The sequence below is a fragment of the Halichoeres trimaculatus genome, unplaced genomic scaffold (assembly GCF_033239565.1).
Source record: "Halichoeres trimaculatus isolate MK-OKI-2021-1 unplaced genomic scaffold, fHalTri1.1 fHalTri1_scaffold_21, whole genome shotgun sequence".
Taxonomy (NCBI): Eukaryota; Metazoa; Chordata; class Actinopteri; order Labriformes; family Labridae; genus Halichoeres; species Halichoeres trimaculatus.
Genome location: NW_027437199.1, coordinates 25,680,291 through 25,691,503, shown reverse-complemented (window position 1 = coordinate 25,691,503; position 11,213 = coordinate 25,680,291). Strand labels below are relative to the sequence as shown.

The 11,213-nt window shown below is 39.5% G+C and overlaps 1 long non-coding RNA gene across 1 annotated transcript; it reads right to left on the bottom strand.

The window, feature by feature from the left end:
- Positions 1–312: 312 nt before the first annotated feature.
- Positions 313–990, bottom strand: LOC141810352 (uncharacterized). The gene is made up of 3 exons (XR_012600083.1): positions 871–990; positions 624–773; positions 313–513 (listed from the first exon to the last, which is right to left on the bottom strand). It is a non-coding gene; the product is annotated as an uncharacterized LOC141810352 (long non-coding RNA).
- Positions 991–11,213: the final 10,223 nt, after the last annotated feature.

Below are 11,213 nucleotides of genomic sequence, written 5' to 3'. Positions count from 1 at the left end.
CAACTGTTGTATTCTTTCTATTCTATTAACTGATCTATTCTCACTTACTTTACCGCTCTTTTCTTAACAGATCCATTCTAACTTTTCCATTCTTAACTGGTCTTTTGTTCACAAAGTGGTTGAAAGACAAACATGGAAAACAAACAAGCTTTGTGTGTCTCTGTGTCATCTCTGCTAAACCCAGTCAATTTGTACGAGCTCATCTCCAACAACTTTGTCGTCCTCCTCCTCTTCTGGCTTTTTTTTGTCCTGCTTTTTCTTTCCCTTGCCCTCGCCCTCCTCCTCCTCCTCCTCCTCCTCCATTTTGTCCTTTGCTGAAACACCAGCGAGCGCCCCGTCCTTATAACACATATACACATGTTTCGGGACGCCTTGTGTTTCATCCGAAAAAGCCTGATGCCACATTTCTCCCGGAATCTGGAATGCAATGTCTCTTTTATCCAATACTTCAACGTCTCCTCCAGGACACTTCATCACACCCTGCACTTCAAGAGGGAAGGTTCCCTCAACAACCTGGAGCAAATACAAAGCATTTAGTGTTATTGAAATGAAATGACAAGAAATGAGTGAAGCAGAACAAAAAAAAAACCAAACACACACACACACACAAATCACTTACTCACCCAAACATCAGTGGTGTTTGTGGAGTTCAGAACAACCCCACCTTTCCCATCGGTTTTTTTAATAAGATGGGACAAACGTACCGGCGTCCCGACGTGCAGCTCGGTTAAATTGGCTTCCTTCCAGAGACTGATTGTTACTTCGTATCCGTCCTGTATGAGAAAGAAATATAGAAAATATATTTAGTTAATTAGATCTGATGGTAAATTTTAAACAGAGTCAAAACAAAATGAAAAAGTTGCTCCTCACCCTCATTAAGGTGAGGTCTCTTTTTGGGTAGGGATTCCCCTTGCTGTCGAGATGCCTCCTGAATGGCTCCAGCTGGTTAAAAAGTTGATTAGTTGTATTTATGTCAAGTTGAAACAGTAAACTGCAACAGTGATGTTCATTGTTCATTACGTGTGTGTGTGTGCATGTGTGTGTGTTCTCACGCTCTCTTTCTGTCTCTGTCTGTTGTTCTCCTTGTGTGTTGTTCTACCTCTGTCTTTCTTTTTGTGTGTGTGTTGTACCCCTTTCTCTCATTCTCTTCCTGTGTGTGTTTTATCTGTCTTCTGTCTCTCTTTCTGTGTGTGTATGTTCTCCCACCCCTTTCCTGTGTTGTTATACCCTGTCTTTGTTTGTGTATGTGTTCTACCCTTCTTTCCCCCCTCTTGCTCTGCATTTGTTCCCCTTCTCTCTTTTTCTGTGTGTTCTACCTCTCTCTTTCTGTGTGTGTTCTCCCTCCTTTTTTCTATTTGTGTGTTGTTCTACCCTTGTCATTCTTTGTGTGTATGTGTTCTACCTCTCTCGCCCCCTCTTATTCTGTGTGTGTTGCCCCTCTTTCATTCTGCGTGTTCTCTCTGTCTCTTTCTGTTTGTTCTCCTTCTCTTCTTATGTGTATGTGTGTGTTCTACCTCTCTCTTTCTGTGTGTGTGTTTTCCCTTTGTCTTTCTCTCTTTCTGCATGTGTGTGCCTTCTCTCTCTCTCCTAGTCTTGCTGTCCTTTTGTGTGTAAGTGTTTGGGTGTGTGTGTGTGTGTGTGTGTGTTATGGTGCATGTGCATGTGTTTTCTGATTTGAGAGTGTATGTTCTCTCTCTTTCCCCTTTCTTTTCCTGTGTGTGTGTATGTGTTTCCTCTTCCTCTGTGTTGTGTTTGTGTATGTTGAGCATGTGTTGTCTGTTCTGTGAGTGTTTCTTCTCCCTCTCTCTTTGTTTGTGTGTGTGTGTGTGTGTGTGTGTGTGTGTGTGTGTGTGTGTGTGTGAGAGTGTGTGGTGGGACCGGATTAAAAAACTAAAACTTACCTTTGTTACAAATCCTTCAACCGTCAGGTACTTGTTTTCCTCGTTTGGCAAATCCCTTATTGATACCAGCTTGGATTCTGGGCTTAACAGGAACTGTCCTTCTTTCACAAGTTTTGTGTCAATGATGAAATCATTGCAATCATAAATTCGCGTGTTATTTTGGCTCAGTATTGTAGGTCGTCTTCCATATGATCCAAGGGCATAATTTCTTATGATAATACATTTTTCTTTGTGAACATAGTCAGCTAAGTGACTAAATATAATAAACTTAAAAACTGTCGTGCCGTCACTAACAACAGCTTCTTTGTTCACATGTGAAGTCATGGGTTTTGCCTCCATATAATTGACATCCCAGTGAATCACCTTGTGATTCGTCCTCACATCCAGAACTTTGACTCGTAGTGGTTTGGAGGTGTCCATCTGACAATATAGAAAAGAAAAAAAATGTCATTAGTGAATGAAAGAGGGGAAAAAAAATCCAGCGGCCAGTTGAGTTTAAGGTAGGGTTGGCAGTCCTGAAAATCTAGCATGAACTGAAATGAAGAATGTCATCAGGACTCCGCGTAGCCCCTCCTTCACCTGTCCCTGGAGCTCCTCCAAAGCAACGCCCCCACTCACATGCAAGAGCGCTGCTGCTTCGCAACTATGATTGTGAATGACTGAAAGTTGGACTCAGCACATCATTTTATGTTTTGCAGAACAGATTGGATCCTGATCGATGTGATCGGCTGATGTTTTCCTGGGTTTTCTCCGGCCGTAGATATCTTATTCGCTCTCCTTTAAGAACACATCATGTATTGCTTGCCATCAGGACGTAAAGATCATTTTAACCGGTATAACAAAACGTATATCTAAGTTGTTCAGTCAACCTGAATATTCACTGTTTTACCAAACTGCACAATCAAGACGTTAGCAATAATTGCAACTATTGCTGTGGAAGTAGCTAATATTGAAGACAAGCGACGGGCCCATAACTGTAGTTAGCCTACATGCTAAGCTCTTGAGATGGTGATCTCTTATTAATATAAAACATTCTTAAAGTTTGTGAAAAGTGAAATGAGTTTGGGTACCAACGGTTAATGCTAACAGCTTTTTGTGGAACTCAGTTTTGGATTCTGCACACAAAAATTGTGTAAAAAGAGCTGTCAGACCTAAGCCAACAAAAGTTCAGTTCCCCAGTGTAAGAACTGACACATGTAATTTTGGCACTTTTTGTCCTCCATGCATTTCTGCCTCCACATCTTAGTGCGTTCACAATCTCCCTCATACACAGACAGGCAGACAGAAAGACAGACAGAGAGACGAAAGGACAGCGCGCGCGCGCACACACACACACACACACACACACACACACACACACACACACACACACACAAACACACACACACACAGACGAGCAGAGTCAGTGACCTCCACACTAAACGCAGAAAAAAAAAAAACTGCCAGCGCCATTTTGTGAAAATGCAACGCTAGCTCTCCACAAAGCTAACGTCACCCCCTAAGGCTACAGACCGAGGGGGAACACTACTTTTTAACATTTTGTCATTAACAAATGTCAACATAAAGTGTTATCTAGGTAAAAGTATTTCTAAAAGGGTTACCAGCCAAACTAACTGTCAACTGCCAGTTAACGGGCAGGCTAGCAAACTGACGGTTGGCGGAGTGAGCTACTATCAAAGAAAAGAAAACAGCGCTTATACATTCTTCATGGGTTTGGATACGATTACCGATATAAATGCTGCTGTACTTCGCCCTGTATGTTCAGTTTGGTCAGTCATCGTGCCATTTTACATTCACATTTAAGACTTAGTGTTTTAAGGGTTAGGAGAGACAGGAGAGACGTCCACTCACCTTCCAATTCCAGGGAAAAGAAGACCGCGAACGAGCAGCCTGACGTCAAAGTACATCGAGACGCGTTCACTTGCACTCGGAAATTACAATGTGACAATTGCAGGTTTATTTTTCTTCAACTGGACATGCATTAGTCTTGACTGTATTATTCATAAGGACACGGAAGGCCGCGCGTGTGCATGTGTGTGTGTGTGTGTGCGTGCGCGCGCGCGCGCGCTCTTGTGTTTATTGTACAGTTATTGGGTAAATTAGTACAGATGAGGTCTGTGACAGGAAAAACAATCAAGATTTCCGACTGTCCGAGAATGCACAGAGATCTAAGTTGATAGTTGCGGCTGCTTAAATCCTGACACAGTTAAACGGTCTGTAGTCATGGGACCTTTATCTCCTTTATGTACATGTCCACTTCACATTAATTACTTATTACTTAAATGTGTTTCACAAGTTTTCCTAAATATGTCTTGCAAATGTTTTCTATTAAAAAAAAGAACAGATTTCACTCAAGTAATTTTACCACCGCTATCACACATATATATATATATATATATATATATATATATATATATATATATATATATATATATATATATATATATAAATATATGATTTTTTTTTATTTTTTTTACTACGGTATGAGTTTAGTCTAAATAACAGTTCTTCAGTTATTCTGCATTTTTGTGTGTGTTCCTCCCGCGCTTCTCTCTGTGTTCTCCCTTTCTCTTCTCCCTCTTTGTGTGTGTTCACTCTCTCTGTTTCTATTTACTCACTCTCTATCCTTCTGTCTTTTTGTGTGTGTGTTCCCTATATTTTAAAATTATGCTATCAAGAGCATGACCCCTGTCATTGCAGTGTCTTTCTCTTTTTGTGTTTTCTCCCTCCCTGTTTTTGTGTGCATGAGTTCTCTATCTCTCTTTCTGTGTTTGTGTTCCCCCTCTGTCTTTCTTTGTGTTTCCCCCCTGTCTTTCTATGTGTGTGTTCTCCCCCTCTTTTTCACTATGTGTTCTCCCTCTCTCTTTCTGTTTGTGTGTGTTCTCCCTGTCTGTTTCTGCGTGTTGTCTATCGCTCTTTCTGTGTCTGGGTTCCCCCTGTCTATTTGAATGTATTCCCTCTCTGTCTTTCTGTGTGTATGTTTTCCCTGTCTTTTCCTGTTTCCTTTCTCCCCATGTGTGTGTTCTCCCTTCCTCTTCTCCCTCTTTGTGTGTGTCCACGACCCCTGTCACTGCAGTGTCTTTCTGTTTGTGTGTGTTCTCCCTGTCTGTTTCTGCATGTTGTCTATCGCTCTTTCTGTGTTTGTGTTCCCCCCGTCTATTTGAATGTGTTCTCTCTCTCTCTTTCTGTGTGTATGTTTTCCCTGTCTTTTCCTGTTGTCTTTCTCCCTGTGCGTGTGTTCCCCCTTTTTCCTCTCCCTGTGTGTGTGCGTGTTCACTTCCTCTGTCTTTGTGTTTATTTGACTGAAGAATTGATTGGAATGACTGAAGGTTTATCTGAAAATGGCTGAATGAAGTCTTAAATAACTTGCGCTAAAATGCTAAAGCAGAGGCTGAACATGAATGACTGAAGATGTTTCTGAAAATGGTTGAATGAAGTCTTAAAAAGCTTGCGCTCAACTGCTAATGCGGGATGCTGAATTAGCCTGCCATGAACTTTTGGATGAAAGGACATAAATGGACAAAAAATTGAATGGATGAATGAATTAAAAGTTGAAATGGTTGCGTCTATTCAAAAATTAAAGGAATGTATCAAATTTTAAAGAACATTTATAGAAATAATGACCTGACTGAGGGAAAATGTAAGTCTGCTATCTTAAACCCTGTTAAAATGTAATAATGTGTGTCCTATGTGTTAGTTTTTTAACCATGTAAGCCTGTAGGCTCAGGCCCATCTGAAGCCAGATGTTGCCATGGTGATCATTGTTTACCAACTGCCATCAGAGAGCTGGTGGAGTCTGTTGATTCCCAACACATTCCCTTTGAAATCAGGGTGTAAAGGTGCTTGAAATTCTGACAAAAAGAATGATCATGAAGCATGAATCAGTGTAATCTAAAATTGGATTTAAAAGTTTGAATGGCTGAATCAATTCAGGAATTAAAGGAAGGAATTTAAATTAAAAGAAAAAAATCTGGGAAAATAAGGAGCTGACTCAGGGAAATGGAAGTCAAATGCTGTTAAAGTGTGATACTTTCTGCCCTGTGTGTGTGTGTGTGTGTGTGTGTGTGTGTGTGTGTGTGTGTGTGTGTGTGTGTGTGTGTGTGTGTTTGTGTGTGTGTGTGTGTGTGTGTGTGTGTGTGTGTGTGTGTGTGTGTGTGTTCAATCATGTCAACCTGTCTGCTGAGGCTTATCTGAAGCCAGATTTTACATTGGTGATCAATGATAAATTAACAGACACATGCTTGTCATTGTTCCTGGATGTTTTGATGAGTTACTATAAACAGCTGCATGAGATCAAAGGTTTCCACGGTGACCAGCTCGTCAAGGGCAGCAGGTGCAGGTGCACAACTTTGCCCTTCTTACTGTAATCTTCTGAAGATTTTGTGGCAAAGCAAGAGTCCGAATCTCCTGTCACCTTGCCAAAACCGTGAGGGCTAGAATAAAAATGAACACACCGTAGGAATCCTGAGACCCAGAGGAAGCTGTCGATCTTAATTTCATGCATGAAGGTCAAGAAACGAACCCACGAGAGCGATAGATAGATGAGGGAAAATTTACTGATATCTGAGAAAACCCCTCAGGAATTAACATGGAGGTATATGGGGATTTTTTTGAACTTCTCATGACAGTTGGCCATTTTGTGAAAAAGTGCTCCATCCTTTTGCTTTAAAAACCACTTTGTCAGAAGCAGGACAAGCCCTCCTCCATTTTGATATATAAAATGCCTATGTGGAGTGAAAATTGTGACCAAAAGAGCAGTTTACCCAGAAATTTTTCAGGTTTGGTTTCACCCTCTCCCTGCTCTAAGCCGAAACATTCCGTCCAATACACACCAATGTTAAAATGGCTCGAAGAGCTGAAATGCATCATGACCTTTGAAGGGTCATTGTGAAGAAACTATGAATGCTAGGAAACATTTGAAACCAACTGAATGAAGCCAAAAGGTAGCTTAATATTTTAAAGTTTGAATGGAGTTTGTAGCTGAATGTATGACTGAATGAGGAGCGTTTGAAGCAGGCTGAAAAAATGTCCTGAAAGGAGAAAATTTTGAAAATTCCTCATTCATCTCTATGAGACCAAAAAACGCACAAATTCTGAAATATCTCGAAAAGTATTTGTGAAAAGTGTCTGAAGAGTCATAGCCCCCTTGTCCCAACTGAAACACACATTTTGAAGTTTGAACGGTGAAAATCGGTTGAAGTTTGCCTGAGTTTTAGCGGTCCAAAAAAGCGGGCGGAAGAATGAAGAAGAAGAAGAAGAAGAAGAAGAAGAAGAAGAAGAAGAAATTTTTTTGTCACAGAAGAACATATACTGTGAATGCATTGCTGCATTCACAGCAATAAATTTTTTTGTCACAGAAGAACATATACTGTGAATGCATTACTGCATTCACAGCAACTAGAAAAGCAATTTCTGAAGAAATTGCGCTGTGAATGCAGAATGCTGAAGCAGCTTGCGCTGAACTGCTAATGCAGAATGCTGACCAGGAATGACTGAAGATGTGTCTGAAAATGGCTGAATGAAGTCTTTAATAACTCGCGCTGAAATGCTAAAGCAGAAGCTGAACATGATTGACTGAAGATGTGTCTGAAAATGGTTGAATGAAGTCATGCAAGGCTTGCACTGAAATGCTAATGCAGAACGCTGAACATGAATGACTGAAGATTTGTCTTAAAATGGTTGAATGAAGTCTTTAAAAGCTTGTGCTCAACTGCTGATGTAGAATGCTGATCATTTATGACTGAGGATATGTCTGAAAATTGTTAGAAGAACTCCTGAAAAGCTTGCGCTCAACTGCTAATGCAGAATGCTGAATTAGGCTGCCATGAACTCTTGGATGAAAGGAAATAAATGGTCGAATAAATGGGATGGATGAAGAAATTTAAAGTTGAAATGGTTGCGTCTTTTCAAAAATTAAAGGAATGTCTCAAATTTTAAAGAACATTGATGGAAATAATGACCTGACTGAGGGTAAATGTAAGTCGGCTTTCTTAAACTCTGTTAAAATGTAATCCTGTGTGTCCTGTGTGTGAGTTTTTTAACCATGTACGCCTGTAGGCTGAGGCCCATCTGAAGCCAGATGTTGCCATGGTGATCATTGTTCACCAACTGCCATCAGAGAGCTGGTGGAGTCTGTTGATTCCCAACACATTCCCTTTGAAATCAGGGTGTAAAGGTGCTTCCAATTCTGACAAAAAGAATGAACATGAAGCATGAATCAGTGTAATCTAAAATTGGATTTAAAAGTTTGAATGGCTGAATCAATTCAGAAATTAAAGGAAGGAATTTAAATTTAAAGAAAAAAATCTAGGAAAATAAGGAGCTGACTCAGGGAAATGGAAGTCAAATGCTGTTAAAGTGTGATACTTTTTGCCCTGTGTGTGTGTGAGTGTGTGTGTGTGTGTGTGTGTGTGTGTGTGTGTGTGTGTGTGTGTGTGTGTGTGTGTGTGTGTGTGTTCAATCATGTAAACCTGTCTGCTGAGGCTTATCTGAAGCCAGATTTTACATTGGTTATTACTGATAAATTAACAGACACATGCTTGTCTTTGTTCCTGGATGTTTTGATGAGTTACTATAAACAGCTGCATGAGATCAAAGGATTCCACGGTGACCAGCTCGTCAAGGGCAGCAGGTGCAGGTGCACAACTTTGCCCTTGTTACTGTAATCTTATGAAGATTTTGTGGCAAAGCAAGAGTCCGAATCTCCTGTCACCTTGCCAAAACCGTGAGGGCTAGAATAAAAATGAACACACCGTAGGAATCCTGAGACCCAGAGGAAGCTGTCCGTCTAAATTTCATGCATGAAGGTCAAGAAACGAACCCACGAGAGCGATAGATAGATGAGGGAAAATTTACTGATCTCTTAGAAAACCCCTCAGGAATTAACATGGAGGTATATGGGGATTTTTTTGAACTTCTCATGACAGTTGGCCATTTTGTGAAAAAGTGCTCCATCCTTTTGCTTTAAAAACCACTTTGTCAGAAGCAGGACAAGCCCTCCTCCATTTTGATATATAAAATGCCTATGTGGAGCGAACATTGTGACCAAAAGAGCAGTTTACCCAGAAATTTTTCAGGTCTTGTTTCCCCCTCTCCGTGCTCTGTCGTTTGAATCTCCCACTCTGAGCCAAAACATTCCGTCCAATACACACCAATGTTAAAACGGCTCGAAGAGCTGAAATGCATCATGACCTTTGAAGGGTCATTGTGAAGAAACTATGAATGCTAGGAAACATTTGAAACCAACTGAATGAAGCCAAAAGGTAGCTTAATATTTTAAAGTTTGAATGGAGTTTGTAGCTGAATGTATGACTAAATGAGGAGGGTTTGAAGCAGGCTGAAAAAATGTCCTGAAAGGAGAAAATTTTGAAAATTCCTCATTCATCTCTATGAGACCAAAAAACGCACAAATTCTGAAATATCTCGAAAAGTATTTGTGAAAAGTGTCTGAAGAGTCATAGCCCCCTTGTCCCAACTGAAACACACGTTTTGAAGTTTGAACGGTGAAAATCGGTTGAAGTTTGCCTGAGTTTTAGCGGTCCAAAAAAGCGGGCGGAAGAATGAAGAAGAAGAAGAAGAAGAAGAACTAGAGAAGTTGCATTTCCTTGCAGGAAATGCGTTGAAATGCTGAAGCTGAAGAAATGAAAATACGAGTGAAAAAAGCTGAAAATGTGAAAGAAAACAGCTCAATAGTTGAACAAAGTATGAACTGAGAATTTGGAGTGTAGAGGGAGGGAAGAGGAAGGGAACAAGTAGTGAAGACAGAGTAAAGAAGGAGTAAAGAAAAAAGGTGAGGTAAAAGTGATGTAGAAGTGAAGAAGAAAGGCAGAAGAGAAAAAGTGAGAAAGAAAGTATAAGAAAAGTTGAGAGAAAGTGAAGAAAAAATAGGTAAGGACAATGAAGTGAAGACAAAGTGGATAAAGACAGTCGATACAGTGGAAAATATAAATAAGCCTATGAAAGTAAAGATATGTAAATAATCAAAAAAGAGAGAAAGATCAAACAGTGAAATCTCCAATAATGTAGAAGAAAGCAGATATCCATGACTAATGTGTAAATAGCATAAAGGATAATAGGGCCACTTTAATGTGTGAACAGATCTTAAGTCAAGGTCTGCAAAAGGTAGAAGCAGTTGAAGTTGAAGGAGTTTTAGTGGATCAGCAGATTATTTTAGTGTCTGTCTTTGCTGGTAAAATTGTTTAAATAAATTTTAATGATTTAAAGGTTAAAAACGTTAAGATGTGATGCAGAGCTGAAAATGTGGAATTGAGAGAATAAGAAGTAGCAGAAAGACTACAGAGGTTAATGTAGCACTAGTATTAGAAGAAGGAGTAGTAATTCAGAAGTAAGAAATCAGAAATCTATGACTAATGTGTAAATAGCATAAAGGATAATAGGGCCAGTTTAATGTGTGAACAGAGTCTTAAGTCAAAGTCTGCAGAATGTAGAAACAGTTGAAGTTAAAGGAGTTGCAGTGGATCAGAAGATTATTTTAGTGTCTGTCTTTGTTGGTAAAATTGTTTAAATAAAGTTTAAAAAAGTCTTTAGACGAGACACAGAGCTGAAAATGTGGAATGGACAGAATAACAATTAGCAGAAATAGGAAAGAATACAGAGGTTTATGTAGCACTAATATAAGGAGAAGTAGCAGTAGTTTGACAAGTTAAAGCTGTGGAATAAATTGTATGAATAGTGGAGCATGAGGATTAAGTCAAAGGGGGAGGTATGGTATTTTAAGTAACTGAAGTAGTGATGGAAATATCACTGCATGTAAAGGTCTGGGATGTGTGAGGGACAGAAAGAGCACACACACATGTGTGTCTTTGTTCCTGAATGTTTTGATGAGTTAGTATAAACAGCTGCATGAGATGAAATGTTTAATAGATATAGAGGAAATGTAAATCATCCTAACAAAGTTAAAATAAAAGAATAAAAATAAGAGAAAGATCAAAAAGTTAAATCTTCAAAAATGTAGAAGAAAACAGAAATCTATGACTAATGTGTAAATAGGATTAAGGGTAATAGGACCAGTTCAATATGTCAATGAGGTCTTTAAGTCAAAGTCTGCAGAAGGTAGAAGCAGTTGAAGTTGAAGGAGTTGCAGTGGATCAGGAGATTATTTGAGTCTGTTTTTGTCGATAAAATGTTTTAAATGAAGTGTAATCATTTAAGTTTTTAAACAAGGGGGGTTAAGATGTGAACCAGAGCTGAAAATGTGGAATGGAGAAAAGATGTAGGAGAAATAGGGGAAAAAACAGTACAGAGATTAATGCAGCACAAGTAATAGAAGAAAAAGTAGCAGTTTGAGAACAA